At 48.1% G+C, this 18182-nt stretch overlaps 1 protein-coding gene across 2 annotated transcripts in view; it reads left to right on the top strand.

Annotated features, from left to right (window-relative positions):
* Nucleotides 1–18182, top strand: part of NUP188 (nucleoporin 188) — a 761473-nt gene that overhangs the window by 501532 nt on the left and 241759 nt on the right. The window lies entirely within an intron of this gene.

The following is an 18182-nucleotide window of genomic DNA, read 5'->3' as shown; positions in this document are numbered from 1 at the left end:
GGCTAAATAGCCAGGCTTTCAGAGCCTTCCTAACAGTCTCTCTGTCTTGGCTTTCCTGATACGTATTGGTATGGTGTTCCAGAGTGCAGCTGTGTTTACAGTGAGCGAACAACCGCCGAAACGCGCCTTTTTATAACGAGGAACTGATAAAAGTTCCTGATGGTTGGATCTCAGGGATCGGGTCTGGGTGTATTTCTGTACTCTAGCTTTGAGGTACTTGGGACCTCTGTCTGTCAAAGCCCTGCGTGCTATGGTTAATGCTTTGAACTCTATTCTTCTCTTTCCTGGCAGCCAGTGAAGGCTCCGCAGGTGAGGGGAGATGTGATGACGAAGTGGGATGTTCCTAATTAACCTAGCAGCTGAATTTTGAATAATCTGTAGTTTCCTAATTAGATATGCAGGGAGGCCCAGATAGAGACTGCTGGCATAGTCTAATTGTGAGATAATCAGGGCATGTACCACTGTCTTCCTGCTATCCATCGGGAGAAAATGAAGAAACCTACGAAGCGTTTTTAATTTCCAAACACATTGAGAGGATACATGGTTAACCTGTGCTTTGCCTGAAAGAGCAGAATCAAATTTAAAGCCCAGGTTTATTGCAACCTGAGCAGGTTCTGGCGGAGGGTTCAGCTCCCTCGGCCACCACATCTTGCTCTTGGTGGTTGTGCCTGATTAAAAAATAACACCTCGGTTGGTTTTGTCAGTGTTTAACTTCAGGCAGTTGTCTGTCATCCAAGATGCAATATTGAGCAGACACTGCCTGAAGTTGGAAAAAGCTGCCTCTGTGTGCTCGTTGAAGGAGAACAGCAACTGGGTGTCTTCAGCGTAGGAGACAGACTTAACATCCCATTCCTCCACCAGATAGGCAAGTGGGGCAATGTAGGCATAAAAGAGAGTGGGATTTAATGCCGACCCTTGGGGCACACCGCATGTAAGAGCTTTTGCTGATGAGGTGTGGGGATGGAGGGAGATTAACTGGTGCCTGTCTTCAAGGAAGGATTTGAACCAAGCAGGCACTGTGCCCACTACACCCTTCCTTTCTGGCCTTTTGATCAATATCCGGTGGGAGACCGTATCGAAAGCCGCGGAGAGGTCTAATAGCACCAGCATAGCGCAATTTCCCTGATCAACTGTTGCACGCACAGTCTCTGCCAGCTCCAGCAGAGCTGTCTCTAAAGCCTGACTGTGAATCATGAAGAAGGGCATTAGACTCGAGGTGAGCTGTTAACTGCCTCTGGACCTCTTTCTCCAGGAGTTTTTAACCGGTATAGGGAGAAGAGAGATCAGCCGATAATTTTTGAGGATGGCGGGATCAGCATCTTCTTTTTTTAGAATGGGTCTCACATATGCTGTCTTCCAGGGTGCAGGGAAGGAACCTAATCTCAAAGAGAAGTTCCAAATAGCATTAAGGACAGGATTGAGTACCGTGGCCAGTGATTTAAAAAAATCTGGCCGGACAGGGATCCATAGGTGAGCCTGAACTTATACTATTTAGATCAGAGAGTGAAGCTGCACGGGCTGAATTCTGACCAGTGACTCACTGGTTGGGAAGCGCAGGGAGAGTTGTCTATCTTCTCTGCCTGTGAGAATGAACTATAAATTGTCTGTATTTTCTCCTGAAAATAAATGACTAGGTCTTCACAGAGAGCAGGTGAAGAGGTGACTGAGCTCTTTAAAGCCTGTGGTTTAACAAATCCTTGCACAAGGTTAAAAATCTCTTTAGTTGGGTTTTTTGAGGATTTTAATCTCCTCCGTAATATAATCCCTGATAGTGTGTTGCTTAAGTTTCTTGAATTTCGTCAGCTTGATTTTATATGTAGTTTTTGCTGCGGTATCGTTGTGTTTTCTCCATGTGTGCTCAAGTTTTTTACAGGCACTTTTACATGTCCGAAGTTCTGTGGAGAACAAGGGCACAGAGGGTTCCTTTCTAGCACATTTTTTTGATTTTTTGGGAATAATATTATCGAGTGCTGATGACACCCAATGGAGAAAGGCGGAATTATCCCGGCTAAGGTCGCCTGTTAGCTCCGGGGAGGTATTTAATAGATCTTTTTCTAATGATTTTAAATCGAATTTCTTCCAGTCCCTTCTAGTCTCATAAGTGAGGACCCTCTGTTTAACGCTGGAGGTCCGGGTCAAATTTAAGGGTATAAGACAGTGGTCTGACCAGGTTAGCTGGAGAGGTGTTTTGACTTCTAAGAGTCGATCATTTGTAAAGATAAGGTCTAATATGTTCTCTCAAGCTTTGAGGCTAATCTTTCCTGTTGTTCCCAACCAGCAAACCAGCTTCACCAAGTAGCATTGAGCAGAGTATTTCCTTCTCTCAGATGAATGGGCACAAAATGTATGACTACTTGGATTATTTGCTAACTGAGAAAGAAGATCCGGTGACTGGGTATTTTCACCGTCAAAAATGGAAGTGAATGGGATTTTAGAAAAAAATATCTTGCTCTTAGAAAGGAAAACTGTTGACTTGTATGCGCTGTACTCTTTGGACCTCTCAGTATCGCTAACTTCTAAACGTAGTGGATAGTTGGGGTGACATTGATAAACACATAGTCCGCCGCTCACCCCTGTACATCGTTGGGACGGCATATACTGTATTTTGTGGCTTTTCCTTTGAATTCTGTCTTTTATACAGAAACTCTCCTATATTGGCACAAGGACGATAGGCAGTAAACGACTAGATACAGTTTTCTTACTGTAACACTGAATACCGATAATTAGCCTTTTCAATACGCTTCTAATTTTTGAGACCACGGACCTTAGGCTCAGGTAAATGAAGTGATTTATGTAAGGGCACACAATGAGGTAAGGTGGAAAAGTGGCTCTTAGAATGCACATCACCTGTGTCTTCAGCTCTCTGCCTGTGATGATCACTTCTGTAAGAAGATAGTGGACATTTTAAGGCAGCAAGTTCAAATGCCCTATTTTCGATCCCAGTGCCACATGTTTAAAAAAAACAAATCCTTAAGTTTCATAAAATACAAAACATGCATTTCAAGACACATGCTCGATACCTGCAACCGTCAATGATCTCTCTAATACACAGTGATCCTGTATAACACAGGTACACGTTCAATGCCTGGTAATACAGTGATATATCCCCATTCACCTCTTGCACCAACACCAGTTAAATATCTCAATTGCTTGTGGAACGCTGCGGGTTGGTATCCTGTTCAGCCTGTGAGCTAACAGATGTCTGTTCCAACAAAGAGTACCTGTAAGGCTACCATATATCCAACAGCCTAGAGGCTGGGTGTTGCAGCTGTGCATATATCTTGCTGGTAGTGTTACAATATGACATTCTGAACCTCCAGCCTTTCAGTGTTGGCGGGTGCATACCCCCCAGTGATTTACCACTACTCTTTTTGCTAACAATAATGCAATTGCACTAAAACGCTTATATGGCTTAGCGATCTCTTGCACATACCCCAACAGAGCCTGCATAGGCGACGGGGAAAGGCCCAAGCCCGTCATTTTCGATAGCTCACTAAATGCTTGAGTCCAAAATCATGCCACTTTGACACAGGTCCAAGCCATGTGCGCAAAATCAGTCATCGGCGCGCTGCATCTGGGGCAGGTGTGTGGGCGCAGTGGATCCATACGGTGAATTTGAACAGGAGAGACTCATGCTCACCATAACAATTTTAACTGTAATATCTTGTTTTTATGGTTGAATTAAACCTTAAGTCTTTGTTCGCAGCATTCCTGCCACTGTGTGTCAGTAAGGGGGGCACCTAAGTCCCGTTCCCAGGCAGCAAGTACCCCCCTCATCCCTAACTGGGAGCATAGCCACAGATGATCTATACATCCTAGCCATGAGGTGCTCACCGGTTATCTCTTTAATAAGTAGTGTCAGCGGGGGGAAATCCTGTGGCTTCAGGGAGTAGCACGGAACCTGAGACCGAAATGCTCTCTGTAATCTTTGAAATTGGACAGGTCAGGGAACCTAGCTCCCTGAAACCTGCCATCCTCTTCCCTGGAAAATGTCTGTCAGGGAACACATCCCCAATTGTTCTCAGGTTAAATTATGTGAAAGTTGGTTGCATCGTAACCTCCTTAGTAATGGGTAACCAAATGTTCCCAGCATGCGGGAGGGCCGGAGAGTACAGCAACTGTGTTCTCTTCCAGGGAATCCTCATCAATAGTCATAAGCACTGAATATTCCCGCCCATGTGCGGGGAACCCGGAAATAATAAAAAAAATTATATATGGAAACCATATATGTACAAACCATATATGTACAGCTCTACATAAATAGACAAACGTATATAATATTTTTTCCCCATACCAATGCAGCCCCCAATGGAGACTAAACAATGTAATTGCACATAAAGACTGCATTTGCCGATACTTAAAGACACAAGAGGGCAAGTAGTACTTGAACTCAGTCTTTTAATGAGTAAAACACTCATAAGAGCAAAAATCCTGCAAATAAGCAGACATTGTTAGCCTACAGGCTGCATTGCAAAACAATAGCATGGAAAATGAAAGCATTTTCAACAAAAACTGGTATCGTGCCTTTAAGGCAGCCATGACCCCTAGCTTCCCATCATGCCTCAGGGGTGACAGTTAGGTCAGTTGTTCGTTCCTGCTCCTTCTGTCAAGACCCTGGAATCTCAGCTCTCTACTTTTTGGCTTTTCAGTCAAAAATTCTCAGATTTTTGGGGGGTTTTTGGCTTCACTCAACGTCTTTTGGCATTTGAGTGCAAGTTAACCCATTGTTTTGTGACAGAAGTAAAAAAAAAAATTGTCAAAAAATGCCTTCTTTATTCGACCCTTGCCCTGCCTGTGGCAAGAAGAAGGCCAAGACAGATACACATGAGGTGTGTATTCACTGTCTGCCTGATTCACACTCTCCTTCCTCATGTCTACACTGCAGGAAACTGTCTAAAAGAACTCTCAAAGACAGGGAGAGAATCCGGATCTATGGCCTCTCAGAAAGAGATAGGTCTCCGGAGAAGACTATGAAAAGGGCGCGTTCGACGTCGAAGAGCAAGGTCCCGGTATGTTCCTGTGAGAAGTTGGCCTGATATATAATGTTCACTATTCTAGTGAGCACTTTGTATCAGTCCAAACAACCCTTATTGATGATTGGTTGTAAGTCAACCTGTCCTATCCTATCCTAGTAGCATGGATACGAGCAGTCTTTAGGCTAAACTCTAGAGGGCGTGTTAAGCCAGCTGTTTTACCATCACATTTACCCCTTGAACACCAAGTGAAAGGACACCACACAAGTTGTTATGAAAAATAAAGTATATTTATTTATAACAAGACTACCCTGGCTCTTTATGAGACAGGGAGCTAAGCACACAACAAAACTCTTAAAGAAATACTTAAAGTCGCACAATTTACACAAATGCCCGAGGGGCCCGAAAAACCATATACTACAAAAGTGGAATGCGAATTACTAGCAGGTAAGTAACTATTCTCAGAGGCTTTGGGATCGCTAGGACTGTACTACTGAACCTTTAGATTACGAGCAGGAGGCCTAGGGAGATCGGGTGCAGAGTGTGCACTCTCACGCGGGATGCGGAACAAAGTCTATGGAGGCTAGTAAATGCAAAGTTAGTGTTATCGGACGAATCCGACTAGATAGGCTGAAAACGAAAAAGGATCTGGACACTTAGATAGTTAAGCTATGCTGGAGCACCGAAATGCTCAGGTTACCTAGCCCAGGGGCTGCGGCTGCATAGGTCTGAAAAGACGTCGGGAATCCTCGTTGCAGTCTATGGAGCCTGAAAGAAGAAGTTGCTGGCAGGCGACCAGTGAAGATGTTCGATGTGATCCAAGCCTGGATCGATGAAGATGGATACCTGTAAGCAGAGGGGACCAAGTCCTGAATCACTAGCCAGTGATTAGATGGGCACCAGGATGGCACCGGACGAAGTCACCTCGACCAGGTGAGTGGGCGACACTGGGCTCTGCAGTCTCTCGGACCAGGAGGCGTTGTCGGCGACCAGGATGGAGGGCGAGCTGTCCCACGGTGGTATCTGCTGTCGACGTCGCTGGACCCAGGAATGGGGCCACAACTCTTGGCAAATGCAAGCCCACGCGGTGGACTCAAAATGGCGTCTGGAGTGGACCAGGACGGTCCGGGGTGCTCCTCTGTTGGAGGGGAGCAAGAGCCAGTCTGGGGCAACCAGACCAGCGGTGTTGTCGTCGTGGTTCGTCGTCAAAAGGGCCACTAGCCAACGGGCAAGTGACCTGTACAACGCGGTGAGCAGCAAAGAGCAGAAGGGCCCCACGCAGATCTCGTGGATGCAAGGGGGCTGGACTTCGGTGCTGGAGCTGCTCAGGGTCGGGGCTTCTCAAACCCCAAAGCACTCAGTCGAGGGTCACTCGGTGGTCGTGCTGGGCAAGCGTCGTGCAGTCTTGAAGATGGCCGGTCCCTCGAGGTCTCGTCACACCCACGAATCTCAGCTGGGCTGATGATGCAGGTTGAGGTCAGAGGTGCCAGGGAAGCCAGTTCTCGTCGAGCTGGGCAGTCTTGATCCGGAGAATAGACTTACAGCAAACCGCGATGCTCGGATGGTGCCTGCTGCTGCAGGGTGACTACTCCTTAGTCACAAGGGAGAAATATTAGGAAGAAGTCTTGAGTTCCTTTCGTGGAAAGTAGTTTCAGGATTCAAAGATGATCTAATTTGGAAGGGGGCCTGCTCCTACCTTTATCCTGAGAAAAGGGGCTGGCACGCGACTAAGTCCTGCCCTATGGGTGGGACTAGGAGGGGGGAGGTTACACCCCTCTCCTTTGTCCGGTCTCTCCCCAGCTCAGGGGCTGGTGTGCCCCAGGAACTGGTTTGAGCAGGCATATGCACAGTGAGCACCGGGGTGCCACTTGCAGTCACCTTCCTCTATAGCCCTGCCTACCTGGGATACACAAAACCCTCTCTGGGATGGTGCTAGCACCGCCCCTGGCAGGAAACCCTTTGTCCAAGCACTCCTCGCTGGAAGGACTCCCAGCAGCAGGAGGTCAGACTTGTGTCTCAGTGGCAGCATCTATTTTGTGGAGCTGAGGCTATGTCCAACTTTAACCGGGGTTACAGGCTACCAACATGTCTTCTCCCTCTAGAGGGGTGGAATGCTACCCCCGTCGCCAGAACTGGCGAGGGGGTAGTATTCCAAAGCGTATGACACCTTACACGACATGTTTAGATATTGTCAGACCAAAGTTACCATAACCGCGAGGATTATAAGGCACTTAAGAGTATATGGTCTGACGCTATCATGGAAACGGCTACGGGATAGATCCCGAAAGCCGCAGACAGGCTCAGCTCATGCCAGAGCACTATCTCACACGATTCCAAGCACTCTGCCTTCAGGATTGTTAAGGCCTGCCATAGGAGTGACTAATAGGAGATCTGTGTGCCCATTTTTAGGTTTAGATATAGGTATACTATATCTAAAGCAAAGGGTGATTACACCACCTTGCCCCAGCTGTCAAGCAGCCAGTTGTGTCTGTTTAGTTAGTCAGCCCAGGGGTGGCATAATACATGCTGCAGCCCCTGGGAGACTTCTGGGTGCACCTCTGCCCTGGGTACAGGGACTTGGAGAGGGCCCAGTGCCAATTCAGTACCTGGGTACAATTTGGAATAGAGAGAACAGCTAAGCTGTGGGTCTGATTAGAAGGCCCACAGCCAGAGAAAGTCGTAAACCAGTGAAGCAAAAATCTGGGTGATCATAGGATTGCAGACCCTACTCTCCTACACGACCCCACCCCCCCCAAACTTTGGGACAATAAGCTAACCTTGACCAGGTGAGTCTTCTTGCTCTAAGTGGAAATACCTGGAGAGCCCATCAGCATTGCCATGATCAGTACCAGGTCTATGCTCCACTGTAAAATCCATCCCCTGTAGGGAAATAGACCACCTAAGTAGTTTGGGGTTTTCACCCTTCATCTGATTTAGCCACAAGAGGGGCTTATGGTCGGTCTGAATCTTGAAGTGAGTGCCAAACAAGTATGACCTCAACTTCTTCAGGGCCCAAACCACAGCAAAGGCCTCCCTCTCAATAGCTGACCAATTTTTCTCTCTGGGGGTCAGCCTTCTGCTAATAAAAGCAATGGGCTGGTCGTTACCATCAAAATTCAGCTGAGACAGAACAGCCCCCACACCCAACTCAGAAGCATCTGTTTGGACAATGAATGTTTTGGAGTAGTCTGGACTCTTTAGGATAGGTGCTGTGCACATGGCCTGCTTTAGGTCATTGAATGCTTTCTGACAGCTTGCTGTCCACTGAACTTTCTTTGGCATCTTTTTACTTGTCAGGTCATTAAGTGGAGTCACAATGGACCCATAATTCTTGACAAATTTTCTATAGTAACCAGTAAGGCCCAAGAAAGCTCTAACCTGAGTCTGGGTGGTTGGAGGAGCCCAGTCCTTGATGGCCTGTATCTTGCTCTCCAATGGCTGAACCTGGCCTCCACCTACAAGGTGGCCCAGGTATACAGGAAATGCTATGTATAAATCTAGAGAGGACTGCCTTCACCTACATACCCATGATGTACATGTCAACCTCACAGTGAGCCTACTCAGTGATCATGTGAGGATTCCCATCAGTCACCACACGGAACCGCCCTTCATCATTTGGGTTCCTGTTGAGACCACTCCTGATGTTATCCGTTCTATTCTACACGGGAGGGTCTGATGACAAAGTACCCTCTCATGAGCGATTAGATTAACGTGATCTCTTTTCTCAGAGTGAGGTGATGTTACCAGGAGAAGGGGGACTGATATCGTAGTGCAAAAGTTTATAACAAAAAAATTCTAAATGTGTGTGAATTAAAATTGGATGAGGGGGTGCTAAATATATCTTTATTCTTTCGCTACCCACTCTACCAATGTTAAAAGAAGTTGATAAGAATAATCCAATGATTCTTGGGTTATTTCATGTATATAGGGGTCAACATGTTTCTGCAATGTATGACAATAGTTGTCATTGCTTTCATCAGGAACATTATATAAACATGCTACTACGAATGTGTGCTCTCAACCAAATGAAAAATGAGTGCTCAAATCAATAAATTAAAAATAATGGGTGTTTCAAAATCGATACTAGAGTCACCTGAATCCACTAGTTGTCTGTATCGATAGTTTCAACCTTCCAATGTGGATATTGCTAAAAATAATAATAATAATGAACATATGAAGTTGTTACATTAGTCATCTAGAAAAAACATAGCATTACCGTACTTGTATAGTTATACTAGGTCACTATCATATGATCCTAGTAGAAAATATTAATTATTCTGGCACACTCTTCGTACATATTGTCACAGTGTACAGGTCTCAACTTTTGAACATGAATTGTCAAATTGACCAAAGGAGATAGACATCTTACCCCAATTGGAGGATGTATGAACTTCACCCCACCTGGCCACGGCTCAGGATGAAGGGGAAGCACCGCTCTGAAAGAAGGGCAAAAAACAGCAATGCTGAAAAAGCCACTTGATTCTAGTGTTAACGCAGACAGTAACCAACATATATCTGAAAACGCTGCCGTGTACCCCTTCACTATGTTCTGAATGGCTCAAAACCATGTTTGTATTTAGACTGTTGTGAGGGTACAGCCGATGTAACATGCGATATTCATTTAGTCTGGGAATACGGTCTGCATCCTGTTAGGGGCGAGGAAGAACAGACCCGCTCACCAGCACAGGTTACAGGGTTTGACATCGTAAACTTTAGTTACGCGCAAAAAGAGTATGTGGCCACATTAGTGCAAAGAGCAGCTCACAACGTTCTCACACCTAACGAGACACATATATGCACAATGGCAGTACGCGGCAACCACATTCGTACATACACATCTATCTATCTACCTCACCTCTCCGTCGGTACCTCGCGTTTGCTTCTGAGCCGATCGGGGAGGTGAGGGAGTCAGGACATGCCGCTGTAAATAACCCCGTTCGAGATTGGGCAGAGGCATACCACGTGGGGTCATATCTGGCACACGATTGGATCCTTCAGGGACCAGTAATGGTGCGGTTATCTCACCGTCTGCTGATGTAAACAAACTTTCGAGCCGGGTATTCGGTGCACCTCCATAGATGCAAACTCCAGCTCCACGTAATAACACTATCACATCACACAAAAATCGGCGAAATTTGTGTTGGTTAAACGGAAATACCATACGCCTTAGTTACTAAATATAACGGCGTCAAGGATTGTGTCCTCGCGTGACACCAAAGTTATTTCTTGACACGCTATTGGTTGGTGCTAAGGAACGGTAAAGTAACCATAACACGTTTTTAGATGGCAGCAAGTGGGTGCTCGGTCAATATCATTGAACACTGGATCTACCATGAGTCTTGTTGTGCCGTGGTAGTTCAATTAATAAACAATCCACACTTAGCCGTCACCCTCTACACGACGGTACACGCGTCCTATCAATCAAAATTGGTTAAAAATGATTGCCTGACATGGATACAAATTTACGCATGACACGATCAGTTATAGATAGAGGTTCATAAGATCGTGTACGTCCTATGTATCTAGCCATGAATGATGTGTCTAACGGGAGGGTATTGAGGGTCATTTATTGGAAAAATCTATGGACACAGTGTCGTCAGAAATCAGAAAGAAGGGTGATAAGCTTTGATAAAAGACACTATTACAAAGCGACCCAAGGCAGGTTTTTACTACTCAAAGAACAAAAATGGGTCTTCAAACTGGGCACCAACCATGGAGGGTTGAATGATGACATACCTTGGGTCGCTTTGTAATAGTGTCTTTTATCAAAGCTTATCACCCTTCTTTCTGATTTCTGCGGCTTTGGCACTAGAACTACTGGGCTAGCCCAAGGGCTATCTGAGGGCTCAATGACTCCCAGCTCCAACATTTTCTGGACTTCTGTCTTGATGCAGTCTCTGACATGATCAGGCTGTCTGTAGATTTTACTCTTGACAGGCAGACTGTCTCCAGTGTCAACTTCATGGGTACACCAATCAGTTTGACTGGGTGTCAGAGAGAACATATGTCTAAAGGATTGCAGAACCTGTCTACAATCCTGTTGCTGATGTTCAGAGAGGCTGCCACAAAAGACAACACCATCTACTGATCCATCATCAGGATTCTGAGTGAGCAGGTCTGGGAGAGGGTCACTCTCTTCCTCCTGTCCCTCATCTGTGGCCATGAGCAAGCCCATGTCCTTCCTGTTGACATATGCCTTGAGCCTGTTTACATGGAGCACCCTGAGGGGGCTCCTGGGAGTTCCAAGGTCCACCAGGTAGGTGACCTCTCCCTTTTGCTCAATGATTGTGTGGGGCCCAGACCATTTGTCTTTGAGTGCTGCTGGGGCCACTGGCTCCAGCACCCACACCTTCTGTCCAGGCTTGTACACAGTCAGGACAGCCTTTTGGTCATGCCAAGCTTTTTGGAGTTCTTGGCTTGCCTCAAGGTTTTTAGATGCCTTTTCCATATACTCAGCCATCCTGGAGCGGAGACCAAGTACATAGTCCACAATGTTTGTTCCAGGCTTTTTGAGAGGTCTCTCCCATCCTTCCTTTACCAAACAAAGGGGTCCTCTTACAGGATGCCTAAACAGAAGTTCAAAAGGGCTGTAGCCAACCCCCTTCTGTGGGACCTCTCTGTAAGCAAACAAGAGGCAGGGTATCAGGACATCCCATCTCCTCCCGAGAGGTTCAGGTAGTCCATGAATCATCCCTTTGAGGGTCCTGTTGAATCTTTCAACAAGCCCATTGCACTGTGGGTGATAGGGTGTGGTGAACTTATAGTTGACACCACATTCCTTCCACATTGCAGTCAGATATCCTGACATGAAGTTTGCACCTCTGTCAGAGACAACCTCCTTAGGGAAGCCCACTCTGGAGAACACTCCAATTAGGGCTCTTGCCACAACAGGTGCTGTAGTGGTCCTATGGGGTATAGCTTCAGGATACCTGGTGGCATGATCCACTACCACCAGTATAAACTTGTGCCCTGATGCTGTCTGGGGTTCCATTGAACCAACAATGTCAATCCCCACTCTCTCAAAGGGTACCCCTACCACAGGTAGTGGTATGAGGGGGGCCTTTGTTATGCCACCTGACTTGCCACTGGCTTGGCAAGTGACACAGGAGCGACAAAACTCCTTGGTATCTTCACTCATGTGAGGCCAGTGAAAGTGTGTGACAAGCCTGTCCCACGTCTTGTTCTGGCCTAAGTGACCTGCAAGGGGAATCTCATGGGCCAAGGTAAGAAGGAAACCTCTCTGAGACAAGGGGATGACCAGCCTCCTGGTCGTACCAGGCTTGGGGTCTCTTGACTCAGAGTACAGGAGTCCATCATCCCAGTATACCTTGTGCGTACCTGTGGCATTCCCTGCAGCCTCAGCAGCAGCCTGCTGTCTGAGGGGTTCAAGGGAGGGGCAGTCTAACTGTGCCTTCCCCAGGTCTGCTCTGGAGGGTCCCCCTGAGCCCAGAAACTCAACCTGATCAGGTTCAAGCTCTTTAGGCTCAGTTTCCCTCAGTTCTTTTAGATCAGCCTCCTCTGAGACTTGATCCACAACCTGGGGCAAGGGGGAAGGCAATGCCTTAACCCTACTGCTCCTCTTCTTGGGAGGTGTCTGGTCCATTGTTCCAGGATCCAGCACCTGTTCAGTGGGGCATCTTTTGGCCTGTGACCTAGTCACAGCAAGGACATGTGCTGGCAAGCCTAACATTTCCATGTGAGTCCTCTGCTCCACTTCTGACCATAGGGATGTTTCCAAATCATTGCCCAACAGACATTCTACTGGGAGGTCTGAACTAACCACAACCTTCTTTGGGCCACTTACCCCTCCCCAGGAGAAATCAACAACTGCCATACTATGATTGGTAGTGACGTTGCTGGCATTGGTCACCAGGTAATCTGCACCTGGCATGATCTGTCCAGGGAACACAAAGTTAGGTATCACCATTGTGACACTGGCACAAGTGTCCCTGTAGGCCTGAGCCATTTTTCCAGTTATTAAAGGTGTCTGCCTGTATTTGCCCAAAGTATTGGGACTTGCATCAGGGGATATATCCACATCCCCTGTACAGACCAGGACAGCCTGAGTGAGTGTGCCAACTAAGTTTTCAGACCCCTCAGTTCCCAAGGTTAACCCAACTATTCCCTTGGGAGGTGCACTACCACTACTGACTGTACTAGGGGGTGCAGTTGCCTTAGGGGCTGTAGTGGTAGGAGTTTGCCTTCCTCTCTTGGTGCACTCACTAAACCAGTGAGACTTACTTTTACAGTACTGGCACCACCTTTTTGACTGGCCTTCTTGAGTCTTCTTTTTCTGCTGTGAAGCCTGACCCCCACCCTCTTTGGTTTGTTGGGGACCTGTTGAAGACTTCTGGTCATTTTGTTCACTCTTGTTACTACCCTTTTGGTCTGCTTTCTTCTGACCACCCTGGTTCTGAGTCTGGTTCTGCTTGACCCTTGTTCTGACCCATCTGTCTGCCTTCTTTCCCAATTCTTGGGGAGAGGTCAGATCTGAGTGGACAAGGTGCTGATGCAACAACTGGTTCTGACAGTTATTTAAAATCTGCTCTCTCATGATCAGATTGTACAACCCTGTATAATCAGTAACCTTACTGCCCAGCAACCAGCCTTCCAAAGCCTTAGTGGCACAATCCACAAAGTCAGACCAATCCTGAGACTGAATTTTCTGGGTGTCCTTGAACAGCAACCTGTACTGCTCAGTGGTTAAGCCAAACCCATCAACCAGTGTATTCTTCAGGACTTGGTAATTGTTAGCATCCTCAACTCTAGTAGTGAAGAGCTTATCTCTACCTTTGCCTTCAAAGGAGAGCCACAGTATAGCTGCCCACTGACTCTGGGGGATGCACTGGACTGTGCAGGCCCTCTCCAAAGCAGCCATCCATTTGTGGATGTCATCCCCTTGTTTAAAGGGGGGCACTATCTTACTCAGGTGTTTAGTATCTAAACTCCTTTCTTTATCTCTAGGGAGATTGCTGCCACCAGTGGGGACTACCCCACTCATCTGCTGCTCTCTAGGAAAGGCAAGCTTCTCTTTGGCCAGGGCAAGTTCTTCCCTTTCAATCCTCAGATTAGCCTGTTTCATCCTTGCTTCATGCTCTCTTCTCTGAGGGGAAGTCAATCTCCTCTGGGGAGAAATCCTTCTCCTCTGAGAAGAGGCATTAGAGTGCAGAGATCTATTGGAGTCCCTAGAAGGAGATCTATCTCTTCTAACTCCAAGGTTAGGCCTCATTAGGGTCAGTACTGGGGGTCCCCCAGATCCTCCCCTATGTAGGTCTAAGTTGGCCCTAGTAAGTCTGCTGACTAACTCAGACCTGTTGTCTGCCTCATCCTCAGAGAGTTCCTCTTCTTCCTCCTCCTCAACTGCATTTTCAGTGTCAAGGAGGTCTGGATCACCAAGGGCACCCTCTAAGGCTGGCATGTCCCCATCTGTATGAGAAGCTTTTCTAGCATCATATGTCTCTAAGAGACCTAACAGGAAGGGAGTGGTGGGGTTAGAACCCTGTTTCAATTTCCTGGAGGTACACAGGTGTCTCAACTCCTGGAAACTGAGAGCTGCATATCTTGAGATGACCTGTGGAGGGTCACTAGCCACTAGGGGAGTCTCTGAAGACTCTCCATGGGTAGACATGCTTTTCTAGTGAGGTGTAAGTGGTGCACTTACCTACACTATTTGTTTGCCTACTGATCCCTTGCTAGGAGTTGTAGTCAGGGTGTGCTAGGCCCTGTTGAACTACAACAGCTGGTTCAGTAGAACTCAGAGTATTCTAAGCTAAGTTATATGTACCTTAGTACTTATGTGATCTTTCAAATGATATTCTTAGGATACGTGCGAGGTAAAACAACAGCAAGCTCAAATCCCAACCGCTGCTCACCAATGTGAGAAGTTGGCCTGATATATAATGTTCACTATTCTAGTGAGCACTTTGTATCAGTCCAAACAACCCTTATTGATGATTGGTTGTAAGTCAACCTGATAGACCAGCTATCCTAGTAGCATGGACACGAGCAGTCTTTAGGCTAAACTCTAGAGAGCGTGTTAAGCCAGCTGTTTTACCATCACATTTACCCCTTGAACACCAAGTGAAAGGACACCACACAAGTTGTTATGAAAAATAAAGTATATTTATTTGTAACAAGACTACCCTGGCTCTTTATGAGACAGGGAGCTTAGCACACAACAAAACTCTTAAAGGAATACTTAAAGTCGCACAATTTACACAAATGCCCGAGGGGCACGAAAAACCATATACTACAAAAGGGGAATGCGAATTACTAGCAGGTAAGTAACTATTCTCAGAGGCTTTGGGATCGCTAGGACTGTACTACTGAACCTTTAGATTACGAGCAGGAGGCCTAGGGAGATCGGGTGCAGAGTGTGCACTCTCACGCGGGATGCGGAACAAAGTCTATGGAGGCTAGTAAATGCAAAGTTAGTGTTATCGGACGAATCCGACTAGATAGGCTGAAAACGAAAAAGGATCTGGACACTTAGATAGTTAAGCTATGCTGGAGCACCGAAATGCTCAGGTTACCTAGCCCAGGGGCTGCGGCTGCATAGGTCTGAAAAGACGTCGGGAATCCTCGTTGCAGTCTATGGAGCCTGAAAGAAGAAGTTGCTGGCAGGCGACCAGTGAAGATGTTCGATGTGATCCAAGCCTGGATCGATGAAGATGGATACCTGTAAGCAGAGGGGACCAAGTCCTGAATCACTAGCCAGTGATTAGATGGGCACCAGGATGGCACCGGACGAAGTCACCTCGACCAGGTGAGTGGGCGACGCTGGGCTCTGCAGTCTCTCGGACCAGGAGGCGTTGTCGGCGACCAGGATGGAGGGCGAGCTGTCCCACGGTGGTATCTGCTGTCGACGTCGCTGGACCCAGGATTGGGGCCACAACTCTTGGCAAATGCAAGCCCACGCGGTGGACTCAAAATGGCGTCTGGAGTGGACCAGGAGGGTCCGGGGTGCTCCTCTGTTGGAGGGGAGCAAGGGCCAGTCTGGGGCAACCAGACCAGCGGTGTTGTCGTCGTGGTTCGTCGTCAAAAGGGCCACTAGCCAACGGGCAAGTGACCTGGACAACGCGGTGAGCAGCAAAGAGCAGAAGGGCCCCGCGCAGATCTCGTGGATGCAAGGGGGCTGTACTTCGGTGCTGGAGCTGCTCAGGGTCGGGGCTTCTCAAACCCCAAAGCACTAAGTCGAGGGTCACTCGGTGGTCGTGCTGGGCAAGCGTCGTGCAGTCTTGAAGATGGCCGGTCCCTCGAGGTCTCGTCACACCCACGAATCTCAGCTGGGCTGATGATGCAGGTTGAGGTCAGAGGTGCCAGGGAAGCCGGTTCTCGTCGAGCTGGGCAGTCTTGATCCGGAGGAGAGACTTACAGCAAAGCGCGATGCTTGGATGGTGCCTGCTGCTGCAGGGTGACTACTCCTTAGTCACAAGGGAGAAATCTTAGGAAGAAGTCTTGAGTTCCTTTCGTGGAAAGTAGTTTCAGGATTCAAAGATGATCTATTTTGGAAGGGGGCCTGCTCCTACCTTTATCTTGAGAAAAGGGGCTGGCACGCGACTAAGTCCTGCCCTATGGGTGGGACTAGGAGGGGGGTGGTTACACCCCTCTCCTTTGTCCGGTCTCTCCCCAGCTCAGGGGCTGGTGTGCCCCAGGAACTGGTTTGAGCCGGCATATGCACAGTGAGCACCGGGGTGCCACTTGCAGTCACCTTCCTCTATAGCCCTGCCTACCTGGGATACACAAAACCCTGTCTGGGATGGTGCTAGCACCGCCCCTGACAGGAAACCCTTTGTCCAAGCACTCCTCGCTGGAAGGACTCCCAGCAGCAGGAGGTCAGACTTGTGTCTCGGTGGCAGCATCCATTTTGTGGAGCTGAGGCTATGTCCAACTTTAACCGGGGTTACAGGCTACCAACATGTCTTCTCCCTCTAGAGGGGTGGAATGCTACCCCCGTCGCCAGAACTGGCGAGGGGGTAGTATTCCAAAGCGTATGACACCTTACACGACATGTTTAGATATTGTCAGACCAAAAGTTACCATAACCGTGAGGATTATAAGGCACTTAAGAGTATATGGTCTGACGCTATCATGGAAACGGCTAAGGGATAGAACCCGAAAGCCGCAGACAGGCTCAGCTCATGCCAGAGCACCATCTCACACGATTCCAAGCACTCTGCCTTCAGGATTGTTAAGGCCTGCCATAGGAGTGACTGATAGGAGATCTGTGTGCCCATTTTTAAGTTTAGATATAGGTATACTATATCTAAAGCAAAGGGTGATTACACCACCTTGCCCCAGCTGTCAAGCAGCCAGTTGTCTCTGTTTAGTTAGTCAGCCCAGGGGTGGCATAATACATGCTGCAGCCCCTGGGAGACTTCTGGGTGCACCTCTGCCCTAGGTACAGGGACTTGGAGAGGGCCCAGTGCCAATTCAGTACCTGGGTACAATTTGGAATAGAGAGAACAGCTAGGCTGTGGGTCTGATTAGCAGGCCCACAGCCAGGGAAAGTCGTAAACCAGTGAAGCAAAAAGCAAAATTCTGGGTGATCATAGGATTGCAGACCCTACTCTCCTACAGTTCCCCTTCGGCGTCTGGCTCGACGTCGAGGGACCCGGCCGCGGGATCACCGTCGAGGGACCGGGCGCAGGGTGCCGCTCTTCAACTTCCAAGGCCAAGTCTTTGTCAGGGTTGGATCAGCGTCCGGCATCGAGAGAAGATCCTCCGCCGTCGACTCTTCACTAACGATCGACGTCGAGACATTGATCATAGACGCCGAGACGTAAGTCAACTTCTTCAAGGTCTCAGCGTAGATCGCCGTCAGATATTCTAGCGTCGCCGTCGAGGCAGGGCCCTCCGTCGACGCCAGCAAGACACTCGATGTTGAGGCACCAGTCTGTCGGTTCCATTGTCAACGTCGAGACGCAGTCCTCCTTCAAAGGAAAGAAGCTTGACGTTGAGGTGCCAGTCTCCGTCGAAGGAAATACGCTGCGTTGAGGCGCAGCCCTCCGTCGATGCGCAGACGTTTGACGTCGAGGCGCAGTCCTCCGTGGAAACAATCAAGATAGACGTCGAGGCAGGGGGTCTCCGTCGAGGCAGCATTCGACGTTGAGGCACAGTCCTCGGTCGAAAAGAGCATGGTCGACGTCGAAACAGGAGTCTCTGTCGGCGAGAAGAATATTGACGTCGAGGCGCAGTCCTCCGTTGGCG

The sequence above is a fragment of the Lissotriton helveticus genome, chromosome 5_1 (assembly GCF_964261635.1).
Source record: "Lissotriton helveticus chromosome 5_1, aLisHel1.1, whole genome shotgun sequence".
NCBI lineage: Eukaryota > Metazoa > Chordata > Amphibia > Caudata > Salamandridae > Lissotriton > Lissotriton helveticus.
This window is presented reverse-complemented; position numbering and strand designations above follow the sequence as displayed.